At 41.7% G+C, this 13,229-nt stretch overlaps 1 protein-coding gene across 2 annotated transcripts in view; it reads left to right on the top strand.

The window, feature by feature from the left end:
* The window catches only part of KDM7A (lysine demethylase 7A), a 77,707-nt gene that overhangs the window by 12,832 nt on the left and 51,646 nt on the right, over nucleotides 1-13,229 (top strand). The window lies entirely within an intron of this gene.

The raw sequence follows: 13,229 nt of genomic DNA, 5'->3' as shown, positions 1-13,229 counted from the left end.
GTAGGAGAGGCGGAATTAACTGTTTCTTTCCCTTTATCACTAGTTTTGGAATTAATCGGCTTATTAGCATTCTTTATTGATTATTCGTTAAAGAATTATTTTAATGTATAACATTTATCAGCTTTAAGCGATATAGGGAGGTAAAAAGATGAATACAAGAAAGGGTTCATATCTCCTTTGACCACATACCCTGTAATTAAAAAAAACAAAACCAAAAAAATCTAGTGAGAAATTCAAGCAATATAGAAAGATGAAAAAATGAGAAGTGAAAATCTCTTGTCTCCTTCCTACAGTCCACTTCTCCAGCAGTAAACAACATTGACAGTTTTGAGTTACCATCCAAGAAGGCGGACGTCATACAGTACAGATGATTCTATACTGTGCTCTTTTTTTTTTTTTAATGTTTATTTATTTTTGAGAGAGGGAGAGTGAGAGAGTGTGAGACACAGAATCTGAAGCAGGCTCCAGGCTGTCAGCACAGAGCCTGATGTGGGGCTTGAACTTACGAACGGTGAGATCATGACCTGAGCCGAAGTTGGATGCTTAACCAACTGAGCCACCCAGGTGCCCCTGTACTGGCTCTTTTTCATTTATTAAAATATCCTGGAGGTTGAGGAGAGCTTTTTGTAACAGCATAACAGGTATTTCATTCTTCTTTAAATGGCTGCATAGAATTCCATTCTGTGAATTTCCCATAATTAACCTGGTTCTCTGATGATGGATTCTTCATCTGGTTTCTCTGTTTCTTTTCTTTCTTTTCTTCTTAGTACCTAACTGTGCTGTAGTAGATGTTATTTTTGTATGTTTATCTTTATTCTTGACAAGCATTTGGGTAGCCTTAAGATAAGTTCCTAGTGTTACACATTTTGAAATTTTTTTTATCTGTAGCCATATTTTATTAAAAAAAATTTTTTTTAAGTTTATTTATTTAGAGAGAGAGAGAAAGAGAACGAGCTGGGGAAGGGCAGAGAAAGAGGGGGACAGAGGATCCAAAGCGGACTCTGCTCTGACAGCAGAGAGCCCTATGTAGGGCTCGAACCCACAAAATAACGGGACTGTGACCTGAGCCGAAGTCAGATGCTTAACTGCCTGAGCCAGCTGGGCGCCCCTGTAGTCATATTTTAAAATTTATGTTCTAAGGGGAATGTTGAGCACAACCAGGAAGCAGAAGGAACACTGATACTAAAATATAAGTTTGGTGAGCTTAACCCTACTAACTATGCAAATTTAACATACTAATTTACCAAGGCAGTAAGTTGCATTCATCAGCTAATTCTAATAAATCAAAATCAATATTAGAGAACATACAACGACATATCCAAATTGTATTGCATGATGGGGAGGGGGAATAAAACATTTTCAGAATGTTTTGTGAAGAAGTGCAGAACTTCTCTTCCTTTGTAATTTAGAAGTATAGTTTTCCTTGAGCTCAAAACACAGGCATTTCAAATATTTAATATTGATTCCCATTTATCAGTTAGCAATCATAACAGCCTGACATCATGTGCAGTAAATTATGACCTTGTTCAAGCTGGGAGAACCTATACCATTGTAGATAATTTGGTGGTTTTTTTTCTTTTTTTAATTTTTGTTCATGTTTGTTTATTTTGAGAGAGAGAGAGAGAGAGAGCGAGAGCGAGCATGAGCAGGGGAGGGGCAGAAAGAGAGGATCCTAAGCAGGCTCCATGCTGTCAGTGCTTAGCCCGTCATGGGGTTCCATCCCGTGAACTGTGAGATCATGACCTGAGCAGAGTCAAAGGCTTAACCAACTGAGCCACCCAAGTGCTCCAATTTGGTGTTTTGTTTTGTTTTGTGTTTTTTTTTGTGCACAAGCTGTTGTCAGATAAGCAGTCACTATTTGACAAAGAAATTGGGATAATGTCCACTGTGGTCCTTTTGATTTATATAGTGTTTTATGGATACTTTAGTATTAACAAATATAAAAAAGAAAATTAAATGGTCCTGGGGATCTGCTTGGAGGTCCTGGAGATATTCTTACTGCTCAGGAACTCCACAGACTATTTAAAAAACAATAGCAAAAAAACAAAAAACAAAAAAAACCCCAACAACTCCACATGAACAAAAGTCAGAACCGAGTGAGTTTGGATAGCGTCCTAATTTAGTAAGTGACAAAGTGTGGGACAAGGCACCCTGGAAGCAGAGGCTTTCTGGCCAGTTCCCATCAATGACGTCAGAAACTTTCTGTGGCCTTCTGGGGAGGCCACATCAGAGCCTTCTCCCCCCAGAAACTGCTTTGTGGGTTCATGGGTTTTTCCTCTTCTCTGTGAGCTCCCACACTGCCTCACCTATCACATCACACACACTATATTGGAGACATGTGGTCAGTCCTTTTTATTTCATTGCTTTCTGAAGGAATTGTGGGGTATAAATAGTTTCATCTGCAGATTAGAGGAATTTGAGTCTTTTTACTTAATTTAACTTGTCACAGATATGACTCATATTTCTCTCTTAGAGTCTTCCCTATTTCAGTACTTTTTTAAGGCTGATTTTTTGTGTGCCTGGTTCTTTGAGTCACTTTCTTTTTTTTGCTAGGCTGTCCTTATTTTCTGTATATCAAAGGATCAGATCCCATGGTTACTGGGAGAGCAGAGTCTCTTCTGTTTGACTCAGGGAATTCTTTCCCCAAACCTGCTTTTCCAACCATCCAAATGCCAAGTAGCCTGTGCTGGCCTCCGCTCCCGAATTTTCTTGTTCTTGCCTCTCCCTTTGTGGGCATCCAGCCTGTGGTGGGAGAGACCGGATCCCCTGATGTGAAATCTTTTCGGTGTCCTCATTCCTTGAACCCCTTGTTCTAATTGTTCATCCACAGCCTTTCACACACATCTTTTTCTCAGAATCACCTTGTTGGGGCTGCTCGTCTCTTCGGGAGTGTTACCTGACCCAGGCAGCTTCTCTTACTTCCTGCCAGTCGCAGAGTGCTTGTTTCCAGCCTTAGTCCTGGCCCCAGGCCTGCTGCATGGTTCTTTCACCAGCTCCATGCTTGGAGAAGTTCTTTTGTTTCTCTGGACACAACAGAGGAAGATGATGGCACGGCTTTTTAGGACTTTAAGGTCAAGTGGCATTAGGATATGGGTGACTTTTCTTCCCTTTCTGTCTCTTCCTCTCCACCACATCAGTGAGTTTTCGTCTTATTGATCACCATCACGGTTTCTGCTGTATCTGTGTACTGCAGTATTTATTTAACATTTTTCTTTAAAACAGCTTTAAATGGATTTTGGCTTTTTAAATTTAATTTCGTCCTGAACAAAGGTGTCTGTTAAATCGCATGTTTGCAGTACTCACTACATATTTGAATTTTTGTGAGAAAAGATGTATGTATTGAGATAAAGACTCTTTATCACAGAAAATGTGTATGTGTAAGATTGACAGAAGGGTGGTGGTGATTGATGACAGGGTAATTACAGACACGGGGAAAAAATATACATTTCCTAAATTTTTTTAAATGTTTATAGAGAGAGAGCATGAGCGGGACAGGGGCAGAGAGAGAGACACACACACACAGAATCCAAAGCAGGATCCAGGCTCTGAGCTGTCAACACAGACCCAGAAGTGGGGCTTGAATCTATGAACTCTGGAATCGTGACCTGAGCTGAAGTTGGACGCTTAACCGACCGAGCCACCCAGGTGGCCCCAAGAATACACATTTCTTTAAGGGAAGTAAAGGATAGAAGAAGAACTTAACCAAATGAGAATGGCTTCATACAGCAGGAGGCCCCGTGGCAGGACAAGCCATCCTGGCCTTCAGTTCTCGTGAATGTGTCCTGTTGCCGATGTAACGCCATCTGGGAACTGGATCCCATCAGGTTGTCCAGCCTTTCTAACGATGGTGGTGGTGCTGGGTGGGGTTCTCTGGATTCCTCCCTGATTTAGCGGTGGCCTTGCCTGCCCAGCGAGTAAGAGTAACTGCTCTGAACCACAGCATATCCCTTAGCATTGAGAGCAAGACAGGGTGACTTGAAGATCAGCTGCTCAGATGTACCATCTTCCTAGGAGGCTCTCAAGCCACTTGATGCAGGTTTGCGTAACTACACTTTGGTAGACCCTGAGCTGGGTCAGTATAGAGTCACTGGAAGCTGTCTGCATACCCACTGGAAAGAAGGGATCTTTAAATGAGGACATGTAGCATATCTGTTTTGTCAGAACAATATGTATTCTTGAAATAAATGACATTTTTTCCTCTGTAGTGCTTTTTATTCTAGTCATTGTTTTTGAGGGGTCAGTGCGATACATCTTGTATTCAGTCATTTGTATGTGAGCCACAGTTGCCGAAGTTTGCTGTAGTATGGAGAGATCTCTTTTCAGATTTAGGAAATTTCTGGAAATGTAACTTTCCAGAAAGAAAAGGAAACTGCCAAAGTTATTGGGAATTATCTTTAGGTATATTAGATCCTGTCCCTTGTCATCTGTTCAGGGACCTGGCTTCAATAATTGTACCCCTTACCCCATATTGTTTTTTCTCATTAGCAAGTAGTATATAACCTTCATTTTTTAAAAATGAAGAAAACATCCTTAACCTGACACTCCCCCTTCGTCTGCAGCCCCCATTTCTTTACTCCCTTTACAGCAAATTCATCAAAAGAAGTGTCCATGTTCACTGTTTCCAATTTTGTTTTTGTTCTTTTTCTCTATCTCTTCTTTGCTACTTAAGGTCCCATTCTCTCTGAACCCAATCGGGCTTTCATCTTTACCACTCTGTGCCAACGGTCTTGTCAAAGTTGCTGGTGAGCTTCCCCTTCTGTGGCTTCCAGGGAATCCTTGTGCTGGGTTTTCTCCAGCAAGTCCTTCTTATCTTCCTGATCTTTTAACACTGGAGGATCCCAGGGTTTAGTCCTCAGTAGCTCTCTTTTTCTAGCATTTATCTCATCCGTGACTTCAGCTTTCATCCATATGTGGATGATTCCTAAATTTTTATCTCCTTCAGAGACCTCTCCCCTGAGCTCTAGTCTTGAATATGTAGTTGCCAACTTTATGTCTCTACTCGGATGAGTTGTAGTAGTAGTCATCCCGCCCTCTAGTGTGTCCACAGTTGAACCCAGAGCTCCCTTCCCAGTCAGCCCTCTCCTCCTCCTGCTGCCTTCCCGGCCTCTGTCAATGGCAACACTCCTTCAGGGTGTTCAGGCCAGAATCGTTGGAGTCATCCTTATTTCTTCTCTTAGACTGTGTTTTAAATTCTCCAGCAGAACGCTGTTGGCTTACCTTCATGGTCTCATCCCTTCACATCGCTCCCCTTACATAAATTGAGGTTATTGCAGTAGCTTTCTAACTGGTCCCCTTCCTTCTGCTGCCATGGGAACCAGAGTGACACTTTTAAAATATAAGTCAGGTCTTGTGACTCTTCTGCTTGGAACTCTCCAGAGAGTCCCATCTCCCCCAGAGTAAAAGCCTTCTGTGCCTCTAAGAACACCATGTCCTCCACTGCTCCTGGCCAACAGCGTCCCTGCTTTCTTGTTTCTTACACAGGCCGACTTGCCTCAGGGCCCTTGCATTTGCTTTTACTTCAACTCAGAGCATTCTTTCCTCACATACCCCAGGGTCTGTTCCACACTTCCTCTAGGTTTTTTCTCATTGTCATCTTTTCAGCAAGGCCTTCCCTAACTATGGTAGTATAAGATAGAAAATCCCTTACCCTCTGGCACATTTTTTTCCTCTGCAGCACTTGACCTCAGACATATACTGTATGGCTGCTTGTTTGTTTTTCTGTCTCCCCAAATAAAATGTAAGCTTCAGGAGTGTAGACACTTGATTTTCTTGATTTTTATCATTGTTACATTTCAGGTGTCCTGATAGTGCTTTGAATGAGTGAATGGCTGAGTCATAGAAGCCATTCTGGGTTCACTCTACGGTATGGAGTTTATCCCTTGATGAAGGAAAGAAGATGTCAAGTGTGTCTTTTACCCACGTACGGTGTTACGGCTGCTAAACTAACAAACCGGTGTTACGGCCTGCACCTCCACCTGCTTGTATTTCTTTTTCTTGCTCTCACCTCCCGTGCTGTACATTGCCCTCGAGGGGTCTCTTTGTGACTTAATCTCTTCTATCTAATCCCAGCTTCCTTTGTTTTCTTTTCTCATTCCTTGAGCCACCCCTCTCCATAACCCCTTCTGTATGCTCCTTTTTCATCCCCCTTGTTCCCCCCTCCCCACGTAATTTAGTGTAGCACTTTCCTCTTAAGCAAAAGTCTCTGGAAATTCCCTAGTCATCACCATGATTTCTTCTTTAATTTAAAAACAGTTCCTGGGGTGGGGTGCCTGGGTGGCTCAGTAGGTTAAGTATCCGGCTTCGGCACAGGTCATGATCTCACGGTTTGTGGGTTCGAGCCCCGTGTCAGGCTCTTTGCTGACAGCTTGGAGCCTGGAGCCCGAGGCTTCAGATTCTGTGTCTCCCTCTCTCTCTCTGCCCTTTCCCTGTTCATACTCTGTCTCCCTCTCTTTCTGCCCCTCCCCTGCTCACACTCTGTCTCTCTCTCAAACATTAAAAAAAATAAAAAAATAAAATACAATAAAAATAGTTCCTGAAATGGTACTTTTTTCTGTGGAACCTCTCTTAGGATAGCTAAGATATTTTAATCCCTTTTGTCTAAAAGATTGCCCTCTTTCCATCTGCTCCATGTTTCGTTCTTCTACATAATGGTCCAGTCTCATAAGAGATTCAGGGTAGCTGAGCCCAGAGCTGAGACTGCCCTCAGTGGTGGAACAAAATTTGTCTTGAAAATTCATCAACTTTATGTATGTCTCTGGAGCTGATATATAATATGCTGCTAGGAATGATGATTTTCCCCTCCGGAGAGCTGCCGAGGTCCAGTGATGGTTCTTCCCCTCCTACACAAATCAGTTGTGAATTTCTTCATCAAGTTGGACAAATTTTCTTTAATTTTTGTTCAGAAATATTACTTATTAATATTACTTAATATTACATATTAGTATATTGCATATTACTTAAGTAATTAATATTAGTTATTAGTATTACACATTAGTGTCTTTTACTTAATTTATACCTAGTTACTTATGATAACTTTATTATATTCTACATGTATACTTGTTCAGCATTTGTCCCCGAGAAAATGGAGGAATAATAGGGAGAAGGGGGAAGAACTCCATGAGTATTGAGATGAGCATACACGTACCAAGAATGAACAAGTAGGTGCGCACACGAATTTTGCATATGTAGCAGGCTCTGTAGGAGCACTACCCTTGTTTCCCCTGGCTCTCAGTGTTTCAGTCTATTTCTATTTGTCTTTATCTCCCTTTTTTTTTCTTAATTTTTTAAGTTTATTTCTTTGGGGACAGAGAGAGAGAGAGCGCGCGCGCGAGAGCGCACCGGCGAGAGAGCGAATCCCAAGCAGGCTCCACACTGGTGGAGCCCTACACCGGGCTCAGACTCACAAACCATGAGATCATGGCCTGAGCTGAAATCAGGAGTCAGATGCTTAACCGACTGAGCCACCCAGTCGCCCCTCTGTCTTTATCTCTTGAAGACTTCTTGCTGAAAGCACTTGAGACTTGGCCCGAGGACTTTCTCCAGCTGTAGGAGCTCAGCACCTTGCATTTGAAATAGGCTGGAAGAAATGCTGGGAAGTTAATGCCCGGAGGATAGCCGTCACCATTGTCTGTTGGGAGACGGGATAAATAACCTTGCTTTCTCTTCCTTTGGATGGGACCATGTCCCTACTACACAGTCTTCCAGCTGTCCCGAAAGGGGTGAATGCTCATTAGGGTTTGCACTGTGGCTTCTTCCTGTCCCACTTTTACACTCCTCTGCTAGTGCTGCCTGCGATCACTGCCATGTGAACATCTGCATTCAGGTTTGTGTATCAGGATCTGCTCTTGGGAGACTCCCACCCAAAGCCGTAGAAAATTATTAATGAGAAGAAGGGTCATAAATGAGAGATACTGAGTTTGAAAGTAGAGTTTGGATTCCCTTTATTAAATAGTAAATAACAGGGGCGCCTGGGTGACTCAGTCGGTTAAGCATCCAACTTCGACTCAGGTCATGATCTCACAGTTCATGAGTTGGAGCCCCGCACCGGGCTCTGTGCTGACAGCTCAGAGCCTGGAGCTTGCTTTGGATTCTGTGCCCCCCTCTCTTTCTGCCCCTGCCCTGCTCATTCTTTGTCTCTCAAAAATAAACATTGAAGAAAAATTTATAAAAGATAAATAGTAACGGATTTTTTACCTGATGGTCATATTTGTGTATTAATGCCTGTATAATAAGTGTGCTTTCATTTACTTGTATCTGTGTGCAGATGCACTGGGAAAGTTACCTGTAAAGTACAACATGAAAGCCACTTACTTACCTCATTGAATAGTTTTCTGGTCCTGCTACCTTAAAAAGATGTCTTGTGTGATAAGATTTGACTTTGAAGTTGTTTGCTACTGTTTTAATTTATTTCTCCCTTTCTTTATCCTTTCTGAATCCCTTTTTCAAAATGCTAGAAATATTCTGTAGTGGTAAGTAACCTTTGGCATGGGTCCAGTTGCAATCAAGTGTTAACATTTCACAGATTAATTACCATATAAAAACTAGCAGCCATTTTGCTATCTTTGAGGAATGATGTGGTCTACTGGAATAAAATTTCCCTACAACTGAAGATTCTCCTTGTGAAATGTAGTTGAATGTCCTCAGAAAAGTTGCTCTGGAGATAAAATTCCTCATATGTCAATTATTTTTAGAAGGATTTTGGTGGGCATATTATGCTCTACTAGAGAATACTGCACTATTGAATTTTGATGACTAAGCATCACGGACCTGGGTTCGCTGTGCCGCATGGGCTGCTGGCGTGTGTTGGACCGTTTGTGCACTAAATTGCCTCAGACCGGTGGTATTTATTGGTAGTGTTTCATCTCCTAACTTGCTATACTTTCCTGCTAGCTCTTACATTCTGCTCCTGTTTTACCGTGTTTTCTTAACTGGAGAGAAATGTAAGATTTCAAGTGGAATCAGACAACGGGTCTTCTTAAATTGCCCACTCTGTCATTGTGCTACACTTGTGACAGGATGAGCCCGGCCAGGAATGGAATCAAGCTCTGCCGAGGGATTTGGCAGTTACCGTTTCAATAGGTCTGGCAGGAAAGGTTAGAATTTGTAAAGTGTGCTCGTGACGCTGGATAGTAGCTTGGAATGCAGAAGCTCTGCCTGGTGAATGAGGGTAGTGCTGGCTCACAGGTAGTCTGACCCAGAGGACACGCAGACGGCTGGGGTGGCGATAGGCTGTATCTTGCCTCTGAGGCAGTCTTATTTGACCATGGAATCGTTTTGTGAGGAACCTTACCTCCTGTGGGACGGTTAAGACATGCTCTTTTGGAGACTGCTGTATGTGCAGTCTTCACTTAGCAAGGTTCTGATAACGCACAGATTTCAGTTACCACGTGAAGGAGAACTGTTATTTTACCTCCCCGGTATGCTGACACCTGTCTTCGGGCTTGTCACCACATGGTTGCAAGAGAGCTGGCGAAGGTCTTCTTAAGAGCATCCAAAGCAGGAGGGAAGGAAGGGGTCAAAAGCAGTCTTTCTGTCACGTGGCCTTCTCTTTTATGAAGGGAGAAAAACCTGTCCCTGAAGTGCTCTACCATACCTGCCTCTCCATCGTACCATCGTCTTGACGAACAACTGTGAATAAGGTACTGCCCTGGCCTCCCTGCCAGGATTTTACATCCGCAGTTCCTCAGATACCATTGCTGAGGATTGCGCTGAGCTGGCTGCAGAAGAACCACCTGGGGAACTTGTTAACAATAAAGGTTATTGGGCCCCACCCATTAACTTTTCCCTGTAGATCTAAGGTGGGGCTCAAGAATATGTTTTTCGTTTTAAAAATAAGCAATAAGCAATGCGCGGGCGCCTGGGTAGCTTAGTCGGTGAAGCATCCAACTCATGTCATGATCTCGCAGTTTGAGCCCCACATCAGGCTCTGTGCTGAGAGCTCAGAGCTTGGAGCCTGCTTCAGATTGTGTCTCCCTCGCTCGCTCTCTCTCTCTCTCTCTCTCTCTCTCTCTCTGCCCCACCTCTGTCTCTCAAAAATGGATAAAAACGTTAAAGAATTAAAAATAAGCAATGCACGGCACAAAAGATTTAGAAAGTTATATGGTAAAAAGCAATTCTCTCTTTCCATTCTGCATCCATTCTGATTTCTTTCCCAGAGGCAATCACTTGTACCAACTTTTTGCATATTGTTACAGACTTATACTCTGCACGCATTTGCAAACATGCATGTGTGGTTGGTTGGCCGGGTGGGGGCATATTATACAAATCTGCACCTGGCTTTTGTTTCTTTCCAGCATATCTTAAAGATCTTTTTCTCTGTCTCTCCCCACAGAGCTGCCTCATTCTTTTGAAAGGCTGCCTCCTAGCAGCTTATAAAAACCCTACGGGGGATTCTATTGTACAGCCAGGTTTGGGAGCCACAGATAGTCTGAATGTTAAAGGAGGTTAGGAAAAGTTTTCTTGAGATGTTAATGCTTTAAATCTTGCATTCCACAGCAAGGGACTAGACTCAGCAAACATTTTGTGTACTTCTAGATTCAGGTTGCTTTAGAACAAGTTTTTACATAATGTTTACTTGATATGGTTATTAGGTAAAATTTGTCAGTCAAAAATATACTAAGGCAGTAGTATTATATGTATTATATATATAATATATATAATATATAAGGCATTATAATATGTATATAAAATATATAAGGCATTATATACTGATACGCATACTGATAACATACTTTTAAATTCCTTCCTTTATTAACTTAAGAAAATTGCCAAGCAAACCTTTATGAAATTGCTAATGTTTATCCTTTATTGACATGGCAAGTTTTTTCTCCCCCCTGAATAATTTACAAAGTTCTTACATGTTCACATCATATTTGCTTTGGGATGGCGTTTATTCGCTGTTTCACTGGTTACAAATAGAAGTGCAGTATAGTCTAGCTCCATGAAATAGCAGATCCTCAAATAGCGGATCCGCTGGGCGTTGTCTGCATTATAGCTTCCCTTAGTCTCTGCAGACATACAGAGCCAGACAGGCAGAAAGTAGTTCGCCAAAGAGAAGCAAGACTATTAGCCCAAGAGGTCGAATGGCTAGTGGAATGACCACAGGCTGGTGAAAGGCAAATATGTTTCGCTGTTTGGGTATTTCGGAAATCTTAAACACCTTTTCTTTCTTTCGAACATTCTAATAGAAATTATTACCTTCGTGAGAGAACAGTTTATTTGTAAAGATCCATTTCACCCATTTACCATTTACATTGCCTGCTCGGTACTTAGATGTCAGGCAGTGACAGGCAGAAGGAACATGTTTTTGGCACTCAAGAAGCAAACAGTACAGTGTGTCAGCATTTAAAATGTATTCGATGTATTCGATAGGTTTCACAAATTTACCTTGGAACAAATTTTGTTAGAAGCTTGTTAACAGAATGTCCGGCTTTTAAGGGGTGCGTTTTGTACCAGCGAGCACACCTGTTGGGTCTTCAACCTCCCCTTATTTTTCTCTCATGTTCTTTGTTCTGTTCTTCAGTAACATAGATGTTTTCATCAGCTGGTTGGAAATAAGTTGGGAAGCCCTGGAACAGTTGGAAGCATAAGCCAGCTGTTTGAGGTAGAAAAAGTGTCTCATTTTCTGAGATTATTATGAACTGAAGGAATTTGGTTCATAGCATGCACTTCATTCAAAACCCTCGTTAAATATAGTTAAGCACATAATATGCCAATAAATAGCTTTAATATGTCAAAAATAAAATCTCCCCAGCAGTTGAAATATGCCATACTTGACTTACAAAGAAAAGCACTTAATTTTATGAAAATAGCTTTACATGTCAGCAAGAAAATAATAGAAGTTGGGCTTTTTCTGAACCACAGATTTAATCATAAATTACCATTTTGAATTTCATATGTGCAAATTATAAATTTTTACTTTAGCTGATATCTGGTAATAATCTCAGGGTTAACACACTGCACAAAATGTAATTTAAAAATGAAAGTGCCTGGGGCACCTGGGTGGCTCAGTCGGTTGAGCATCAGACTCTTGATTTCGGCTCAGGTCATGATCCCAGAGTTGTGGGATTGAGCCCCCCATTGGGCTCCGCATGGAGTGTGGAGCCTGTGTAAGATTCTCTCTCTCCCTCTAAAAGAAAGAGAGAAAGAGAGAGAGAGAGAGAGAGAGAGAGAGAGAGAGAGAGAGAGAGAGAGACAGAAAGAAAGAAAGAAAGAAAGAAAGAAAGAAAGAAAGAAAGAAAGAAAGAAAGAAAATGCCTATTGGCATCCTTGTACTTTTAGTAAGAATGTCAGCCTATTAAGCCAATACTAGTTAGCAAAATAAAGTTTTTGGACCAGCAAAACTAATGTTCTACAGTTTCATTCTAAGCATTTTATGTATATTAATTTTATTATTAGCTCTATGAGGGAAACAAGTATCATTATCTCCATCTTTACAAATAAGACAAAAACAGGCAGAGTCAGTTGCTCAAAGTCGCACAACTACTTAAGTGGAGTAGCCAGGATTCTAATATAGGCTGACTGAGTCCAGTCAATGCAACCATCAAAATCAATCAGAAATTGAAAACAAAGTATCTCCCCTCACCCCCTTAAAGAATGGCCATTTGAATAGCTAAGTGTTCTCTGAAGAGACATCGGGAAGAAAAAATATTAAGCCAAGTTTCCTGCTTACGCTCAAACCTCATAAATAAACCCAAAGGTATACTAGCTATGACCGCTCTGATAGAAATGTAATAATATTAATGGCTCCCATTTATTACTTAAAATATTTACAGTGCCATTGCTTACTATTTGCCAAGCCCTGTGCCTTACAAATGTGTTTACACACATTGTTGTATTTGATCCTAGGGGAACTCCTGCCCAGAGAGATTAAGAAACTTGCTCAGAGTCAAAACTACTGGAGCTAAAATCAAACCAAGCCTTTCTAATTCCAAAATCCGTGCATCTCACTGAAGCTAGTCCACACTTGTTTATCTTGTGGCAAGGACCTAGGCCGGGTAGATATTGCCTGGCTTATCGCTGTCCCATGAGCCCACTGACCTCAGAGCTAGAATCTAAAAGGAAATATGAAGGCGGGTTATAAACTATCTTCTATGTTCCTGGAGGTCATTCACTTCAAAGGCTACTTCCCAGCCTCTTTGATGATAGTGTGGGGCTTTGGAGGTCGTAGTCGAGTAGTTTGGTGCTTTGGGTGAGAAGGTGGAGTTTTGATACACAGGTTAAAACTTTTG

Source organism: Panthera tigris, chromosome A2 (assembly GCF_018350195.1).
Source record: "Panthera tigris isolate Pti1 chromosome A2, P.tigris_Pti1_mat1.1, whole genome shotgun sequence".
Lineage (NCBI taxonomy): Eukaryota > Metazoa > Chordata > Mammalia > Carnivora > Felidae > Panthera > Panthera tigris.
Note: the sequence above shows the minus strand (reverse complement) of the source record. Positions and strands in the feature narration are given on the sequence as shown.